This window comes from Pipistrellus kuhlii, unplaced genomic scaffold (assembly GCF_014108245.1).
Source record: "Pipistrellus kuhlii isolate mPipKuh1 unplaced genomic scaffold, mPipKuh1.p scaffold_m20_p_6, whole genome shotgun sequence".
Taxonomy (NCBI): Eukaryota; Metazoa; Chordata; class Mammalia; order Chiroptera; family Vespertilionidae; genus Pipistrellus; species Pipistrellus kuhlii.
This window is the reverse complement of record NW_023425562.1, coordinates 9031638-9047476: the sequence shown is the minus strand read 5'-3', so window position 1 is coordinate 9047476 and position 15839 is coordinate 9031638.

Here is a 15839-nt window from a genome sequence, read left to right as displayed (position 1 = left end):
AATTTGCTTATACTTGTTCTTTTTATCTGTAATGAATCGTTTTTTCCTCCCTCTTAGTCTAGCGCAATTGTCACTGAGGTGACCTTATAGCATATCTTCTCTCCATGACATCAATGTCCCCAATTCAGGAGTGAGTTTCATGTGCTCTAAGTGTTCACACTATTATTATATAGTTTTGCTAGTTATATTTTTACAAATTTGTTTTTCATCTGTCTAGTTAGGTAAACTCTTTCACCCACTTTTATTTCTCTGTCAGTATTGAACCTGACATATGGCATGTAAAACATTTCAAGTAATTAATTTTAAGGTTCAATGAAACATAAAAGTTGAAGTTCTATCAATAGTTTGATATCAGATTAAGAAAGGGCCTTTTAGTCATAGAGAGAAATTTGGGCTTAGTCTTATGGATGTTTAGAGATGCTCTGAATTGCTTCTTAAAAGAAAATAGTCATGAGAAAAAGGTAGTACCATCCTAATTGAACAAGATAGCATGGTAATCACCAGCAAGCATTCTGAATCATCTCTTAAGTCTGAATCCCAACTCCATTCTTTTTAAAAAATATATATTTTTATTGATTTTTCACAGAGAGGAAGGGAAAGAGATAGAGAGAGAAACACCGACCAGCTGCCTCTTGCACACTCCCTACCAGGGATGTGCCCGCAACCATCGTACATGCCCCTGACCAGAATCGAACCTACGGTCTACCACTGAGCCAAATTGGTTTCGGCCCAATTCCATTCTTCCTATTACCTATGTGGAAGTTAGGAAATATCACTGGCATGCAGTTTCCTCACCTATAAACTTAGAATAAGTTTTACTCTTAGGGTCATTGTGAGGTTTGGATGACTTAATACACGTAAGCCCTTTAGAGCAATGCCTGGCACCTAGTGAACCCTCAAGAAGCAATATCTAGCATTAAAATTAACCACGTGGAGATGTGAAAAGAGCATTGGTCTGGGTATCAGGGACCCAGAGCTGTGCTGCAGCTTGAAGAAAAGGTACAAATGAGGTCAAGTATTGAAAGTTGAGGTTCCTGATTGGCACTCAAGGAAAAAGAACATGTGTTGGGTGAATTCACCATTTTCTGCACCTTAGGCTTGCAGGCTTGAACCCAGACTGGTAGCACAGCATATGTATTAATCAAACGTACAGAGATGATATATAAAAACAGAGGCCCAATTCATTAATTTACAATGACAAATATAACTATTAACTAGACAGGATGTCAGTGTTTATGGATAAGTATGTTCTCTCCTATGAACAAATTGTAACTCAAGGGTTGTTCACTGAAAGGGAAACAGGGCTAAGAGAGAAAGAGGGTGACTTTGATCACATCTTCAACTTCATAGCTTCATGCATCCCATTCTGCTATAGGCACATACTGATCTCTCAAGAGATGCCAAAGCCCACTCCTCACCTCATCCTTCCAGGGACAGAGAATATTTCATTTCATTGGCTTTGGAGAGTTTTCTCTATAGATGCCATGCATACTAGTGTGTTCTTATTACAATGCAATTATTTGAATGGATATTTTTTGAGTGCCATCAACCTATACCCAGAGTTTACCTGAAGGTTATGATTGAATTCTTGATGTTCACAGATTATTTATTAGAGAGGTTTTAAGATAGCTGTATTGTTCTTAAACTTTTTTTGGTCAGCCTTTCTGTACCATTTCCACTTTGAGTCTTTCCTACTGATGGCATATCAGCTAGCTAGTGTTACATAATAAACTACCCCAAAACTTATTGTCTTAAAATGTTTCTTTTGGGCCCTTTTATCTGCTAAAGACCTTGTGGGTCAGCATTTGGGGTTGAGCTCAGCTGAGCTCACTTCTCCCCACAAGGTATCTAAGCACTTGCACACATGTCTGAGTTCAGACATGGCTGAAATGCCTGGGACAGCCAGAGCATCTCTCCACGTTTCCCACCCTCGCTGTTCTTTTGGGCCAAATCAAGTGGTAAATCAGCGGGAAATATTCAACCTCTTGATGAGAGAACCTGCAAAGGGATTTGTAGCCAGATTTCCTAAAATGTACAATAGATAGGAATACATTATGATTGAATAAATGAATGAATGAAGGGATGCATCATTAGGCAGATAGGTCAGACCTGTGGAGTGCTCTAAGCAGTTAAGTGGGTGGTTCTGTAATCCATGAATTCAGGAAACCTACCTGCATAGGCCACAGTGCAAGGGATTGGAGTCCCAGAATGAAGTTTGGAGCAGGCAGCATGCATTGTTCCCTCCCGACACTCAAACTTTATGATCCTAAGAACACAATCAGCAGGAGAGGTGAAAGCCCCTGAATGGAGGCTGACATCCAATGACCCTTCCTGAGGAAACTGACGCTGACCACTCCTGCCCAGTGATCGAGTTTGATGGGTTTCATCATCTCTCTCCGCGTGCGCTCCAGCTTTATCGATTGCTTCGCCTTCAATATCTCTTTTGTGGTTAAAGGCTGCTCCTGAGACTGCCCTCTCTGAGTTGCCTAGTTTTGTCAATTTCAATTCAGCCAGGCATCCTTTTACCCTTTCCTAGACAACAAAGCTTTCTGGTCAATGTTTAAAAAAAAATAGAAAGGAAAGAAAACTCATAGAAACCTTAGAAGCCTCCGAAAGTCTTACTAACCCTTCTTACCTTAGGACCCATTTTCTCAGGCTGGGTTAGGGAGAGTAATTCTCCTCTACTGAGAGCCCATATTTATCTTCTCTCCCAGCCTTTTACCTCTTCTGTGAGATCTTAGACAGAAGCTGTCGTGTTTTTATCCTTTCTTTCTGCTTGCTGAAAATTAACAATGCTTTATGGCACATAAAGATAGCCTGTACTTTTTAACCCTGAACATCCCTTTGACCTTATTTTCTAGATCAGAAATAATATCCTTTGAGAATTCTCATTAGGCTTAAATTATGGAACAAGAATATCTGTTTTATGCTTCTAACCCTACATGTCTCTTTAAGCTGATGCAGAAGGGGGGGGAAAAAAAAAACACTTCTCAAAACAAGGGACTAAAATTAATGCCCTGGGAAGAATGTTCCTGTAATCAAGTGTTGTCTCCCATTGTATTATGTACAAAAATTTTGTGACAGACATGAATGAGATTTTCTTAGTTAATGCTAAAAGAGGCCCCCAAACTATAGGGGGAAAATCCAATATCCTTACTATAAAAATAAAAATGTAAGAAAGTAATAAATGAATAAGTAAGAAAAACAATCAACAAAAAACTCATAGATGCAGACAACAGTATGATGGTTACCAGAGAGAAGGTGATTAGAGGGTAAGAAAGGGTAAAGGAGTTCAAATATATGGCAATGGGAGATGAGTGGACTTTAGGTGGTGGGCACATAATGTAAATCACAGATCAGGTATCATAGAAATGTCCACTTGAAGTCTATATAATTTTATTAACCAATGTCACCCTAATAAATGTAACTAAAAAGAAAAGAAAAATAGGTCTTGTCCCTGCAGACCTGTCCAGCTTCAGCCATGCCTCTTTTCCAAGTACTCTGCTCAGAAGCCAACCCAAACCACTAATTGAAACTGCCTATTTTACCTTTGTCAGACTGCTCCTGTTATTCCTCTGTCCAGAATCCCTTACCCATTAGTTTGTCTGGAAAATCCCTTTCCATAATTTAGTTTACATTTCAATGTTATCCTACCTTATCCTTTCTTGATCTACCTAGTTTTTATTACATCATTTATATTATTACTGTGTATATTTCACCTCCACTACTCTTGTTACATTAAAAACATTGCCTTTTTCTGTATATCTATAGGTTCTTTTCTTGAAGAGGTTGCAGAAACCTGTGTGTTTTTAAGCATTCCTCCTGCTTTTCTGGGCTGCTGATGCTTATATTATTTGCTTTATCTTCTCTGCCACCACACTCTATTCTAATCCCTCTTCATATTCCAATATCCTTCTCCATCAGCATGCTACTTTCAACTATAAATATGATCTTGTCTTCTTTATGTTAAAAAATTCTGTCTTGATCAACCCTTGCTCCTCCCTATCATTCTCCTTTACCTGGATACCTAATTCCTTATACTACACTAGTGACCTGTTGCAGGAATATTCCTACAAGACTTCTGGCAGGCTTCCCTCCTGCCACGGCCACCTCTCCCCGCCCCCACCTCCCACTGTGGTGGGAAGGGCGGGTCAGGGTGAGCAGCCACCATTATCACCACCTCCGCAACTGCTGCACACCTTACGCCACCCTGCCCCACCAGCGCTGCCAGTGCTTTCCCTCCAGCAGCCACAGCCCCATTGCTTTCCACTTTCCCTCCTTCTTCCTTCTATGCTGTCTTCAGCCTCCACTCCTTCCTCCCTCCAGTTATGCAAATTAACCGCCATCTTTGTTGGGTTAATTTACATACTCATTCTGATGGGCTGGTGGGCGTGACTGGTGGGTGTGTTTTGTGTGTAGTGGATTGATGATTAATTTGCATATTACTCTATTATTAAGTAGGATTGCATCTGCTACCTCAACTATCTTGCCATTTAGACACTTTATTTTTTTTATATATTTTATTGATTTTTTACAGAGAGGAAGAGGAAGGGATAGAGAGCTAGAAATATCAATGAGAGAGAAGCATCAACCAGCTGCCTCTTGCACACTCCTACCGGGGATGTGCCCGCAGCCAAGGTACATGCCCTTGACCAGAATCAAACCCAGGACCCTTCAGTCTGTAGGCCAACTCTCTTTCCACTGAGCTAAACCAGTTTCGGCCATTTAGACATTTTAATTCATAGCAGTCTGACCTCTAACTTCACTGTTTTGCTTGCAGTTGCCTTTCAATGAATGTAAGTTATTTCTTTGCAACACACACATCCATGCATGCATATGCACACACATAAGCATACACACCTGTAGATATATAAAATACAAGATTTTAAGCAAATCCTATCATCCTCAATCTTAAGCCACATTCCCTTTTGAACTCTTTATCCCTTATCTCTCAGGATCTTATACATTTCTTATTCTGGCAGAAAATATAATGAGAGAGTATAGATGACACTTAGCCTCATACTTGGAATTAATTTGTATTCCCCCTGTGCCCAGAACATACTAAAAGCATTTGACAGGAAGGTATTCTCTGGTTTGCCTTTATACTCCTATCCTATATAATAAAAGCCTAATGTGCTAAGTGCTCAGTCATCTGGTTGTCCCTAATGATATGCTAAGGCTGCTCACCTGCTCACTATTACCTGCATTGACCACCAGGGGGCAGACAGTTGACCAGTTGACCAATTGCTATGACATGCACTGACCACCAAAAGGCAGATTCTTTGACCAGTAGGTTAACTTGCTGCTCAGAAACTGCGGATCGGCACTGAGCAAGACAGGCCAGACATACCCTGGAGCCCTCCTGTGGTCCCTCCCTGGCTGAGCAACCTCCTATGTCACTCTCCAGCCTGGATTGTGCACCAGTGGGATCCCTCAGCCTTGCCTGGACCCTCTCACAATCTGGGACTCTTCAGGGTATGCTAGGGCACTGGTTTTGGCCCGATCCCACAGACCAAGTAGAGGGACCCCACTGGTGCACAAATCCATGCACCGGGCCTCTAGTTCCTACACATGAGTTCCATACTCACCACCAAGAGTCAGTTGTGTTTATGACCAAACATATTTTTTTTCCATTTTCAGCTTTTTATTATAATGACACATTTTAATTAACTAATATGTAAACCAATAAAATTATGCATGCAAAAGAAATATAATTATTTCTTTCACAGAAACTAAATTGAAAAGATTCAATGAAGGCAATTTACAAAAACCAAAACACAATAAACCCTGTTGAAGTAAAGTGATACGTTAGTTGTGGGGCTAGAATCATAAAACTTCTAAATGATTCTAGACTTGGTTATGCTCTCTAAATACCCTTGTACTCCTGCATTTCTTGCTCAGTCTCAATGAGGGTACATTGGCTTGGGTTTCCAGCTCATGGTCTCTGGGCCCCTGAACTGAAACCACAACTGCTTGTCTGAAATTTTCACACACTGTGTTGTGTCATGCTCCTACTCTGGCTGCCCTTTGAATGCCTCATCCCACCTTGAACTCTTCTGCTGGCAGATGTGTTCCAAGTGAAATGTCTCCAAGAGCTACTATTTTGACTTCCTTAAAAATGACCACTGCCTAAAATTCCCTCCTAATGATTGTTTCTTACCAAACGGAACCTTTTGCATAGAAGTTCTGGCTTGAATATGGAATAGAATCACCACAACCCTTTGGAGGGCAGAGGGAGGATTGCCTGCCCCCTTCTTTCACCTAGTGAAGTTGATAACCTACCCTACCCCCAGATTCTTCTCATTCTCCTTTTCCCTTGTTGCTGAGAGCTCAACATGACTCTTACCTTTGTTAACTCATGTTGTGGTTGTTGGCAGTTGTTAAATTATTTATGATGAATTGGTTGATCCCATTTAATAAGCCCCAAAGGCAGGTAATATATGGAATAGCCATACACAATAGCAGGAGAAGTGTGAGAGCAGGATTAGCTGCAGCTTGAGATTGATTCAGAGAGAAAGCCTGAGAGAGGTCATGACTTGGGTCATCATCTACAGTGCCAATAAATAGGGAAGAGTGGGGTCTGCAATGGTAGTGGCTCTAAGAGAGAAAACACAGAGCCATCAAAATCAACCATCGCTACAAATCCAGGGTATGAGTGTTAACATTTACCATTTATAAGGAGACAAAGAAAAAAGGAGAAAATTAGCATATGGAAAAATCAGCAGGGAAAACACAGTGATCCTTTCCTCACAAGGAGCTGAAAAATTAATGGTAGAAGGTGGGTATATTGTAAATGAGGAAAATAGTGAAAGAACCTTATGGAAAGCATCAGTGAGGTCAGTGATAGGCGATGCAGGGACTTTATAATCACCCCAGATCCTCATGGACACTGAAGTTAGGACTACGAGTTTAGGAACCACACAGAGTGCAATTATGTGTGATACTAATGGAAAAGGAAAAAGCAATCTTTTGGGGGTGATTCACACAGTGAGTAATTGACTCTGGGTTTGGATTGTAATTGCAGCAATGGCACCTCTGAACAAAATGATGAGACTTCAGGGGCTGCAATCAGGCAGGTCCCCGAAAAAAGGGCTTCCTGGGGGATCCAATGGATATTTAAAGGGTGGAGCCTTTTTCCATTCTTATCTGTCCAGCTGAACCCTGAGCCTCACAAAGGCAGGCCAAGGCAAGAATGGACAAGAGTGACAAAACCCTCATAGTGGATATTATAATAGTAATCACTGTGCATATTATGGGGCTGAGGAGAATATTCAAAGCAGCCCAAGAATCCATGGACTCCTGTAGCTATCTGTAATCTGCTTTAAGTTGGTTGCCCTCTTTGCTATCCTCTAAAAGCCAAAGTTTACCCACTCTGGCTCACACTACTTTCTCCAGCCTAAAATGCACTCTCTTCCTCTGACATCTCCCTTGAAAAGTTAAGCCAGACTGTAACTCCTCCAGGAAGCCTCTTCCAGCTCATCCTACTTACAGAGCCTTTCTCTTCCCTGGTTGCCTATAGTCCTTGGGGTCTAGTAAACAGCAGTACTGTCATTGATTACAGTTTGAGTCTTATCACCCTAAAAGATCATATAAGCTTTTGAAAAGCCAGAGCTGTATTCCCAACAATATCCGGTGCAGACCAGAGGCATTAATTGCCTAGTGAATACATATTGATCAATTGATTATTTAACTCACTTAACATTTTCACATTACTTGGCTTAGGTATTTGATGGTCAGGAAAAATTCAGTGGAAGTCAAACTGATTTAATTCTAGTTAATGAGGAATAGAAATGAGACCAACAGCCTCTTTGGAGCCATAAAAATAGACTTAAAAATAAAATTACCAATCACATAAAAAGATAATTAATTTCACTATTAACCAAGAAAATGTATTTTTAAAGAATAATGAAATATCATTTGTCCACTCATAAATATTGCAGACATAAAGATAACACTGATGTGGAGAAATGGGCATTAACACATATGATGTATTTTGATGAGATATAAATAAAAATAATCTTTTTGAGACTCAACCAATCCAATGGCTTCCCCACCCCTCACAAAATTAGCAATTCTTCTATGAACCTGTCCTATAGAGAAATGTATACTTTATCTAAAATTGTAGTACCAAAATGCTCTTTGCCATAGGGAAAAATTGAAAACGAGCTAAATGCCCATCAGTAACATATTGCTTACATAAATCCTGAGGCGTTCATATTACAGGAAACTGTGGAACTAAAAAGAATGAAGGCAACTGAGAAGGAACAGCAAGGTACATGAGTAGGCAATAAATTAAACAACTCATTAGAACTATATATAGATAGATGAATCCATTTCGGTTTAGAATAAGTATGGATGTTTGTTTATACATGAATATGTATCTTTATCTACATATATAAAGGCATAGAGACCTGGAAGGATACATAGCAAAGTGTCACTAGAAGTTAGCACCTTCTAGATAAATAGAATTATGGGAAATGACAATGCAGAAGCACTTTATATGCTTTCATAGAGAATGCAGAGTGAACACAAAACAGAGGTCCAGATCTAGGGAACTTCCACCCAATACTCAAGAAAGGTTTCCTCCACCTGCATGGTGTCAAGGACAGTTTGACCCTATGTGGCATGTATTCTGCTGCAGCCAGCTACCTGCACAGCACACTTTTGGGAGCATCAAGGAAGTGTGCATCCCCATTGTCTTCCCACTCTCCCAAGATGTTCTTCCCATTCCATATTTCATGCCCATGAGGGCCCTTTTACTGCTTCAATCCACATTGATCTCACTTCTTCAGGACTCCTACAGCATATGTCTGCATCAATCAACTGACAATTAATAATGAATGATTTTATGACTTTGGATGGGTAACTTTCAAATGAGCTACTAAGCAATTCCTACATTTTAATGTTTACATTTTTGCTGTTTGACTCCAACAAATAGTAGAAATACACAAACCCATTCTTTTTTTTATTTCTCACTTTTTGTTCACTTTTTTCTTAATTTCTATTCCCCCACTATTCTGGGCATTCCTCACAAAACGAGAATGCAAAATTCTCATTTAAGTCGAGAGCCTGGATCTGTATCTCTCCCTATGTGCTGGATCACAGTCCCCCAACACACAAAGGCAAGTTGGCACTTTAATTAACTTTAAGGTCTTCTTCTTCAATGGACCTCATGGGAACAGAGGAATGGAATGTCTGCTTGTGACAAACCAAATTCTTTAAATTAGAGAGCCTAAAATCTCATAGGCAAGCTCAGCGAGAATTATGTATCTGAATGGAAAGTAAATACTGTACTGCAATTACAATAGTCCGATTTTACAAGTTCCTGTGCCTCTGAGTTTAAAAGTTGGGGAAATAGGTCTTGTGCTGCAGGTGGTTCATTTGAATCCATTACTCAGTCTCCACTCCAAGGAAGGTCAATCTATCTAGAATTGCAATTGGTCCCAGGGCAGAGTGGCCTCTGCTCTGCAAGACCGTTCACCAGGGCTTCTGATTGCTGTGCTCTTAGAAAAGAAAGGGGGCGGCCGAAGCCGGTTTGGTTCAATGGTAGAACGTTGGTCTGTGGACTGAAAGGTCCCAGGTTCGATTCTGGTCAGGGGCATGTACGTTGGTTGCAGGCACATCCCTGGTAGGGGGTGTGCAAGAGGAAGCTGGTTGATGTTTCTCTCTCATCGACGTTTCTAGCTCTCTATCTCTCTCCCTTCCTCTCTGTTAAAAAAAAAAAAAATCAATAAAATATATTTTTTTTAAAAAAGAAGAAGAAAAGAAAGGAAAGGCGGCTGATAAAGATCTTCCAGGTCCTTTGTGTCTTCTCTGTTTTCCTCCTTTCTTTGCTTTTACTAAACTGTCTTCACTCCTCAACCTCCCCCAACTTCTAGAATTTCATACTAGATGCACAATACATTTTTAATGAATTAAATTAACATTTTGGCAACATTACAGAAATAAAAGCTCTGCCTCTGGCTAAATGTGGAATAAAGAGTTTCAGCCTAAAATCTAGGTGAATAGGAAAGAGAGAGAGAGAAAGAAGGGAAATATTTTATTTGAATTTGAGAATTCTATAGTTAAAAAATAGAAGGTAATAGAAAGGCAAGCATGAGAAAGATCATGAAAGGTTATATATCCACACTGAGAACTCTGAATTTACCATTCAAAGGCTTGTTTTAAATTAGTAAATTGCATAATCAAAGGTTAATTTTAGGAAGCCACTCTATGACAGATGGATCATGGGTTAATAACTTTGGCAAAAGGATCAGCAGATAGACAATTTCGTGGCCCCAGATGAGAGCTTGTGCTAAGACTTGTGCTAAGGTGAGAGGTGATTTGCAAGATGAAGAATAGAATTGTGAGGCAGAAAGGCTCACAAAATGGTTACTTGGAGGCTGGGTAGATGACTGTCATGTACAGAGACAGAAAGTGCAAGGGCTTGTTTGGATGGGGAGGAAGGGGAGTTCTGTTTGAGATGTGATAATTTCAAGGTTCCCTGTGGGAACAACTAGTATATGTAAGGCAGAGCAATGGAAGCACAAGCCTGAAGCATTGAGTAGGTTGCCCTGAGCTTATAGATGTGAAATACAGAGAATAATGAGGTCACCCAACAGACAGTTGAGCAAGAAAAGATGGAGGGTGCAACACTAAGAACATTCAATTCTAAAAGTCAGCCAGATTTAAAAAAAAAAAAAAAAGTTCAGTTTGACTTTTTATTTCATTGCCTTTATTTAATTTAAATTTATTTAATTTCCTGTCTTTCTTAACATCTGAGATGAGTCACCCCCTTACAAATGCCCATACTACCTCATGTGTAAATGTGTTTCTGAGGCTCAGTTTTTTGTGGTTTTTTTTTTTGTTTGTTTGTGGTTTTTTGTTTTTTTTTCTGCACATACCACACCTTGACACATTCTTTTTTGTGTGTGCGCGCGCAACCTCTGGCTTTGCATTAAGACCCTCTGAATGTTCCTTGTTTCCTTGGAGTATTTTCATGTACATGGGATGAGGTTAGAGGCCACTGAGGCTGGAAAGGGCTAGGCAAAGTCAGTCCCACTGCTTAGAAAAATAGTAGCAAAAAGAAACAATTATCCACATCAATCCTCCCTGGTGATGTTGTAGAATATACAGTCAATGTTTCTTCAACCATTCTGGTACTATTGTGTCTACATCAATGGTTCCTCACTCCAAGGAGCTGAATCCTCAGATGTTTTCTGTGTGATTAAAGCTTTTAGACATTATTTCAACACATTCTCTAGATAAATGAATGTAATTTATCTGAATCTCTACAACTAGGATTAAAAACACTAATGAAGCAAAGCAATAAAGCTTCTAAGTATAAGATTTTCTGATGTTTTCTCATATATTCTAAAGACACCTAGGCATGTATACAAATCAGAAATTATTTTCTCTACAAAAATCTACCTGAGGTTGAACCAGTACTACAAGTACAAGGGATAATGTCAAACCCACCCTCGGTGACATCAAAGAAAATAACCTGTGAACTTTCTGTCTCCCTGCTACTCCAGTTGAGAGAGTGAGGGTATGTCTTTCTGTCATGCTGGTATCAGAAAGAAGCTGATATCTAAACCTACTAGGATGGCAGACTTCACCCTTAGGTGAGTGGAGGAGGTGGGAAGCTATAAATACAAAGACAGGATTGGCAATTCTGTGTTCAAGCCAAGGACAAGGGGCATTTCTAGAAGTGCTGAGACACAGAAGTAAAGGGCAAGGAGAGGAACTAGCTGGAAACCCAAACATAGTGAAACGAGGAAAGAGAAGGAGAGAAAGCAAGAACAACTAGATACCTGGAAACCTGATTTGAAAAAAGCATGTGGAAATTAAGTCTCTTTAAGTGTGAAAAGGAAATATATTTCCTAGTGAATAGATGTGATGGATGATTTTTAAATGAGTCTGTGGGGATAAGAAGACATCCAGAATTGGCATTGGGAATAAAGAATCAAGCACACTACGCCCAGTGTGGCTCAAAAGTTGAACATGGGCCTATGAACCAGGAGGCCATGGTTCAATTCCAGGTCAGGGCATATGGCTGGTGCGGGGCATACAGGAAGCAGCCAATCAATAATTCTCTCTCATCATTGATGTTTCTATCTCTCTCTCCCTCTCCCTTCCTCTCTGAAATTAATATATATATATATTAATTTCACACACACATACATATACATATATATATATATATGTGTGTGTATATATATATATATATATATATATATATATATATGAATCAAGCACAGTAGTACTGCAAGAGGAATGAGAGAAGAAGCTGATTCAGAGTGGAGTCCAACTCAGGGTCTCAAGGAGCAGCTCAGGGAGCCCTTCAACAGTTGCTTAATTCCCCTTTGGAGCTGCCTGTCAATCACACCCCTACAGGAGCCCAACTGTGTGAGAGCGGTCCTTCCCAAGGCACTCCTTCTATTATCCCTGCTAAACCTACTTCCGCCATGGGGATGCACGCAGATTGCTCACATTAAGAAGCAAATTGATTATGAACTGAGTTTTGTCTACCAACAATTTTTAATATGTAATCTTGTCATGAGTGAACGAAAGTCATTAATAATACAGTAAGCAAAATGTGCTACAGTTAACCTTAAATTATAACTTACAAAGAGCATTCTTGTAGTTTCTTCTTTGATTTATGAGCTCGGTTTATTCTATGCAAATTCATGCACAGTTTCTAATAAGAGGGAGGAGGAAAGATAAAGGAGCTTTGAATATTTTATAAGCTTTTTCCACTTACCTTAATTTAGAATTATGAGGCTGAATATGTAAGTAGAGAATAATTACCTATTGCTAGTCTCCCACATAGTTTATCTATCTCAGCTCTGAACATCCTGAGCAATGCAAAGCATAACTGTTTTACTACCTGTACCACTGTGAATATGATAATTAGGCCTCCTTCAGCGTTACTTGTTGCTGACACATTAGAAGACAGACATTGTAATATAACCAGACAGTTCTGCACTGTTGTTTAATATCCCCTTTTAAAATAATATACTGATGTTCAATATTTCATTCACTGCATATAAAGTGAACTTTTTAAGACAGGTTTGTACCCTGAAATTTTCCCTTGCCTTTCTCCTCCTATTGCTGCATTCTGTGGGCTCCAGGAATAAGGCATCAATAAGTGAAGCTAAAAGAGGTGAGACTGGTGGCGGAAAGACAGTGGGCTCATTGCAGAAGCAGCTGCAGCTCTGTCCATTCCCTCACCTTCCTCTTCACCCATGGCCACCCCTTCTCACACCCCAACTCCACACCTCCAACTCCCTACTCACCTTCCACAAACTCAGGGGTTTAGGCCACATCTGTGTCAGGGTGAAGTGGGGAAAGAGAAACAAAGAAAAGTTGAGAGTTAGAAGGCTTAGCAAATAAAAGGTGAAATGGATGGAGTTAATAACGCCCCCAATGAAAAATGTCTGCTCAATTGTTAACTGACTCCAGGGGAAGGAAAAGCCTTTTTGGAGTCACTAGATGCTGACTAAGTCCACAGGAGGACGGGAGGATGTGGTGACTAGCAGAACTATAGGCAATGAGATGGTTTGCAGGGAGAGGCCATAGACTCTAAGGAAGGACTCTCAAGCACTCCTGAGGTACAGCAGTCTGGACCAGGTGGCAATGAGCAGTTCCCAGACTTCAGAATTTACACACAGTCTTAAGGAAGTCTCTGGTGATGGTGGCTTTGTTTTTAAGAAGCCTGGGCCTGGAAGGAATATTAAAACTGACTGGCCCATTTAATTTAGGAAATGGGATGAAGTGGATGGCCAGCTCTTCAGGCCTATACGCACAAATGGATTCAGAGCAGGAGGCAGGGGTGAGGTCCCGGCCTCTGGCTGCTCTTCATCCGAGCCAGCCAGGGTGCTCATCTGAAGGGATACAGAATCTCAGATTTGTTTTGTCTTCTTAGATTACTAACAGAAACTCTTAAGCACCCAGTGATGTGCTGAATTATCTGAAAAATAACATGGATTGAGAGTGAACTGTCTTTTGCATTAGTTAGGGCTCACAACAAATGCAGTGCTGTGGTTTCCTCTTCTATCACAGTAAATGCTGATCAAATTTGAGAGCAAGAGCCGGCAGCTTCCAATAAAGAAAGAAAAAAGGTTTTTCCCGGTAAATTGTATCATTGGATTTTGTGGTAATTAGCACTTCGTATTGTATTATAGTGATGGTGTCAGAGCAACAGCCAAACAGAATTAATGAGTTAAATCTCTGTCAGCGGGAAACTTCAGGTCTGATTAAGGGCATTGCAAGGGAGTGGGGGTGGGGGAAGGGTGTGTGTGTGTGTGTGTGTGTGTGTGTGTGTCTACTTTTTTTTCTTTTTGTTCACGGTGGTCAGTATATTGAATTGTCAGAGAGACCATCATACTTTAGTATCAGTTGTCATTAAGTCAAGAAAATAATTTCTTCTCTTGATTATAGAAGGAAAACTTCAGAGAATAATAACTGATATAACAAGAAGAGAAGACATGCTAGAATGAAAATTTAAAACCTTTTGATTAGTGTCTGATATAGGTGGATCAATGAACGAAGCATGTCTCAAATCATTCATTTCTGTCCCAATTGCTGCTTCAAAATAAGCAGGTGGTTTTGTGACATAAAAGATTCTATTAGTGAGTTAATCCTAGGAAACATAAAATTTACCAAGATTTACCAAATAGCACTCTGCCTTGTACATTACATACATAGTTCATTTAACCCTTATATCAGCCCTATGAGTATGTCTTACTATTCTAATTTCAGATGAGGAAGTGCAACATGAAACATTTATTCTAACAACGAATAGTCATTAAACATTTTTCTGAGTCTAATTATCTACTGAGCACAGATTAAGGAAGAATGTAACAGAAGGGGGAAATACACCCCTACCATAAAGGATGTCTGAGTGAAGTTACAGTTATAAAGAAAAATGTGAGGGGAAATGGATAAAAAACTAAAAACAGGCAAGGGAAATAACGACATAGAGCAATGTAATATCAGACCTGTCACAATGCATTATATAGTTGATTGTCAAATGAGTGGCAGAAGTAGAAACTGCTATTAGTTTAGAAAAGAAAAAGAAAATTGTGGGCTAAAGTGGTCTGGGAAGATTGAAGGAGAAGCTGAGAGTTGACCTTCCCCAGGAAGGAGGAGTGGGATTGGGACACAACAAGGTCAGGAGGACACAGGACACTACAGGGCAGTTCAGGTGGGGAAGAGGAGAGAAATACCTGTAGGGAATTGGCACCAGCTCTACATGAGAGGCAAGAGCCCTTTCACCTACACACAGACACAGAGTAGAAAGACAGTTGGGCTGTGCAGAGGGCGTGGAGGAAGAGAGAGAAGAATTTGGATCATATTATTTTAGATAAAAGGCAACATTCACATTTTAATCAAATAGATTGTTGGTAACTTCTTGCTGTTAGCTGCCCCAACTGATCATGTGGGCTAATAGCCTTGCACTTTGCCTCTTAAATAACATTCTCTATCATTACTATTATTACACTCATATAAAATACCTTCAAAAGCAGCTAATACTTCCCAAATCCAGTGGCCTCCAAGCATTTTTGGTCATATACAACTACCCAGAAAAAACTGAACTTGTTGACCCCATATTAAATATATATGGGTATATACATACAGGCAGACATATTATGCACACACATTGAAATGTACTAAAATACGCAGTGTTCGTTGTAAAGTTTCCATTAAAAATAAATTTTAAAAATATGAGAAACAAATAAAACAACCAATGTCTACGTTTTTATTTCATTATGTAATAGTAATTTAATGCCAGCCTTTTGGCTGAAATTGAAAACATTATTCATAGTAATATTTTCAGCGAAAGTCTTGAGACTGAA